Source organism: Entelurus aequoreus, linkage group LG21 (genome assembly GCF_033978785.1).
Source record: "Entelurus aequoreus isolate RoL-2023_Sb linkage group LG21, RoL_Eaeq_v1.1, whole genome shotgun sequence".
In the NCBI taxonomy this organism is placed as follows: domain Eukaryota; kingdom Metazoa; phylum Chordata; class Actinopteri; order Syngnathiformes; family Syngnathidae; genus Entelurus; species Entelurus aequoreus.
The window spans coordinates 30502282-30507281 of NC_084751.1; the positions used below are offsets into that span (position 1 = coordinate 30502282).

The window sequence follows — 5000 nt, forward strand, 5'->3', positions numbered from 1 at the left end:
TGGTCATAGTTACTTAAAATTAATCGCGATTAATCACAGATATATATAATTTTTCATTATTAATAAGTGGACCCTATACAGATAATTTTCAAGTTTTAACACCATGGAAGGACAATTTGCTTTAATGAAATGGGTTTTAAACTTCATGCTGTTTTAAACAGCTCAACACAAAAAGGACAAACATGATTTAACGACAATAAAAAAAAATTGCCTGCTCTGTGTTCGCGTCTTGCCAGATTTTCTATTTTGTAGAAATACAGATTTTCTATTCCGGCTTTAGGAGCACTTTCATTCACAGGAGGAGCTACACTTCCATGTTTAGATAAGTTTCACACATAAACATACTTGCCAACCCTCCCGTTTTTACCGGGAGACTCCCGGTATTCAGCGCCTCTCCCGATAACCTCCCGGCAGAAATTTTCTCCCGACAAACTCCCGGCATTCAGCCGGAGCTGGAGGCCACGCCCCCTCCAGCTCAATGCGGACCTGAGTGGGACAGCCTGTTCTCACGTCCGCTTTCCTACAATATAAACAGCTTGCCTGCCCAATGACGTCATAACATCTACGGCTTTTAGAGAGTAGAGTGCACAACTGCGCACACAACGAGACGAAGCAGAAGAACGAGGAAGTTATAGACATGTCGACGAGCAAGATGAAGAAATAAGCTTGCAAGTTCCAAAACGAATGGAAACAAGAATTTCAGTTCATCCAGGACAGTTCGAAGGGGAAGGGGTATGTATTTATGTTGCCTGTACATTTTGTAGAACAGACTTCTCCATTGAACACGGTGGCCGAAATGATATACTCATTCATGAACGGAGAAGATAAACAGGACAATGCTGCCATCTACTGGATAGCCTCCGGTACACTGAAATTCAAGTATTTATTTTATTTATATGTATAATATAATAAATATATATATATATATATATATATATATATATATATATATATATATATATATATATATATATATATATATATATATATATATATATATATATATATGAAATACTTGAGTTGGTGAATTCTAGCTGTAAATATACTCTCCTCTTAACCACCACCCCCCCACCCCCAACCACCCGATATCGGAGGTCTCAAGGTTGGCAAGTATGCACATAAATGACACAAAAGGTTGAATCCATCCATCCATTTTCTACCGCTTGTCCTTTTTGGGGAAACGGGGGGACTGGAGACTATCCCAGCTGTAATCTGTGATTGTGTCCTTGGGCAAGACACTTCACCCTTTGCCTCTGATGGCTGCTGGTTAGCGCCTTGCATGGCAGCTCCCGCCATCAGTGTGTGAATGTGTGTGTGAATGGGTGAATGTGGAAATACTGTCAAAGCGCTTTGAGTACCTTGAAGGTAGAAAAGCGCTATACAAGTATAACCCATTTATCATTTATTTATATTTGTACCTGAATAAATGCTTCTGATATTCTGTACGTTACATGTTGTACAAGTTAATTGGTTTTCATATTGTTGCATGGCAATGTTTAAACCTTCTCTGTTGAATAACAAAAGGGAATATTCAGCCTGCTAATGGAAAAGACGAGCCACGCTTTACAGCATTTTCTATTTGGCATGGTTGGGTTGTTGTCATGAGACAATGATGGGTGGCAAGATTACTAAGAGCATGTCTGCTTCAAAATCTCCCGTTTTCCTCAAGTGCTAGCAAGTACTCGCTACTCGCAAGTGCTAATTTAAACAGACGTGGTGTCAAGCGCAACCCAGGCACCAAAATATGGCACCGCTGGATCTTACGTGAATCTGTGCCCGGGAGTACCAACTGGTATCAGTCAGTGCCAAAAAAAAAGTACCGGATCCGGTGCCCAATCCTAGTGACAAAGCATGATTGTAATGTAAGACATTTTACATTTAGTAAATGCAGTTAAAGGCCTACTGAAATGAAATTTTTGTATTTAAACGGGGATAGCAGATCCATTCTATGTGTCATACTTGATCATTTCGCGATATTGCCATATTTTTGCTGAAAGGATTTAGTAGAGAACATCGACGATAAAGTTCGCAACTTTTGGTCGCTGATTAAAAAAAGCCTTGCCTGTACCGGAAGTAGCGTGACGTCACAGGTTGAAAGGCTCCTCACATTTCCCCATTGTTTTCAATGCAGCGAGAGCGATTCGGACCGAGAAAGCGACGATTACCCCATTAATTTGAGCGAGGATGAAAGATTTGTGGATGAGGAACGTGAGAGTGAAGGACTAGAGTGCAGTGCAGGACGCATCTTTTTTCGCTCTGACCGTAACTTAGGTACAAGCTGGCTCATTGGATTCCACACTCTCTCCTTTTTCTATTGTGGATCACTGATTTGTATTTTAAACCACCTCGGATACTATATCCTCTTGAAAATGAGAGTCGAGAACGCGAAATGGACATTCACAGTGACTTTTATCTCCACGACAATACAACGGCGAAACACTTTAGCTACGGAGCTAACGTGATAGCATCGGGCTTAACTGCAGATAGAAACAAAAGAAATAAGCCCCTGACTGGAAGGATAGACAGAAAATCAACAATACTATTAAACCATGTACATGTAACTACACGGTTAATGCTTTCCAGCCTGGCGAAGCTTAACAATGCTGTTGCTAACGACGCCATTGAAGCTAACTTAGCAACGAGACCTCACAGAGCTATGCTAAAAACATTAGCTATCCACCTACGCCAGCCAGCCCTCATCTGCTCATCAATGCCCGTGCTCACCTGCGTTCCAGCGATCGACGGTGCGACAAAGGACTTCACCCGATCATCCGTACGATCAGCGGTTAGCGTCGGATAGCGCATCTGCTATCCAAGTCAAAGTCCTCCTGGTTGTGTTGCTGCAGCCAGCCGCTAATACACCGATCCCACCTACAACTTTCTTCTTTGCAGTCTTCATTGTTCATTAAACAAATTGCAAAAGATTCACCAACACAGATGTCCAGAATACTGTGGAATTTTGAGATGAAAACAGAGCTTTTTGTATTGGATACAATGTGTCCGAATACTTCCGTTTCAACGATTGATGTCACGCGCATACGTCATCAAACGTAGACGTTTTCAACCGGAAGTTTAGCGGGAAATTTAAAATTGCACTTTATAAGTTAACCCGGCCGTATTGGCATGTGTTGCAATGTTAAGATTTCATCATTGATGTATAAACTATCAGATTGCGTGGTCGGTAGTAGTGGGTTTCAGTAGGCCTTTAAACCGGACTTATAGCGAAGCGCTTTTATTTTGAAGTCGGAAAAGTGTGATTGTTTTGAGAAAGTGTCTTGACATTTTTGGGCTTTAGATTGACTGCTTGCAATACAAAAAACTCCTTGCAATATATATATATATATATATATATATATATATATATATATATATATATATATATATATATATATATATCTCAATCAATGTTTATTTATATAGCCCTAAATCACAAGAGTCTCAAAGGGCTGCACAAGCCACAACGACATCCTCGGTACAGAGCCCACATAAGGGCAAGGAAAAACTTACCCCAGTGGGACGTCGATGTGACTGACTATGAGAAACCTTGGAGAGGACCGCATATGTGGGTAACCCCCCCCATCTAGGGGAGACCGAAAACAATGGATGTCGAGTGGGTCTGACATAATATTATGAAAGTCCAGTCCATAGTGGATCCAACATATCAGCAAAAGTCCAGCCCATAGTGGATCCAACATAATAGTGAGAGTCCAGTCCATAGTGGGGCCAGCAGGAAACCGTCCCGAGCGGAGACGGGTCAGCAGCGCAGAGATGTCCCAACCGATGCACAGGCTAGCGGTCCACCCCGGGTCCCGACTCTGGACAGCCAGCACTTCATCCATGGCCACCGGACCTGTGTAACTCCCTCTCCACAAGGGAGAGGGGAGCATATATATATATATATATACTACCGTTCAAAAGTTTGGGGTCACCCAAACAATTTTGTGGAACAGCCTTCATTTCTAAGAACAAGAATAGACTGTCGTGTTTCAGATGAAAGTTCTCTTTTTCTGGCCATTTTGAGCGTTTAATTGACCCCACAAATGTGATGCTCCAGAAACTCAATCTGCTCAAAGGAAGGTCAGTTTTGTAGCTTCTGTAACGAGCTAAACTGTTTTCAGATGTGTGAACATGATTGCACAAGGGTTTTCTAATCATCAATTAGCCTTCTGAGCCAATGAGCAAACACATTGTACCATTAGAACACTGGAGTGATAGTTTCTGGAAATGGGCCTCTATACACCTATGTAGATATTGCACCAAAAACCAGACATTTGCAGCTAGAATAGTCATTTACCACATTAGCAATGTATAGAGTGTATTTCTTTAAAGTTAAGACTAGTTTAAAGTGCTTTTCCTTCAAAAATAAGGACATTTCAATGTGACCCCAAACTTTTGAACGGTAGTGTGTGTATATATATATATATATATATATATATATATATATATATATATATATATATATATATATATATATATATATATATATATATATATATATATATATATATATATATATATATATATATATATATATATATATATATATATAGTTTTGTTCAAAATAATAGCAGTCCCACATCACTAGCAAGATAAATCACTGTTTTTGTTAGAATTTCAACTGCTACACTACAAGTAAGTTTGTAGAAGGTTTAGTAAAGGTATAGAAAACCAACAGGAATGATGTGCATGCTGCTGATTCTGTGAAACTGGATCATTTACTGAAAGGGGCGTGTTCAAAAAAATAGCAGTGCTGCGTTCCATAAGCGACATCATTGATTATGTGTAAAAAAATATGTTAAACAAGTGGCCCTTATTTTAGGATCAAGGCAACTGACGCTGCATATGCTGGCTGTGCATTTGTCCTTGAAAAACAGAGTAAAATGGGTCGTTGAAGACACTGTTCAGAAGAAGAGCATTCTTTGATTAAGAATTTAATAAAAGAGGGGAAAACCTATAAGGAAGTGCAGAAAATGATAGGCTGTTCAGCTAAAATGATATCA

The 5000-nt window shown here is 39.8% G+C and overlaps 1 protein-coding gene across 1 annotated transcript in view; it reads left to right on the forward strand.

Moving 5' to 3' along the window:
* skp2 (S-phase kinase-associated protein 2, E3 ubiquitin protein ligase) overlaps positions 1-5000 on the forward strand; it is a 28789-nt gene that overhangs the window by 19933 nt on the left and 3856 nt on the right. The gene's annotated exons all lie outside the window — the stretch shown is intronic.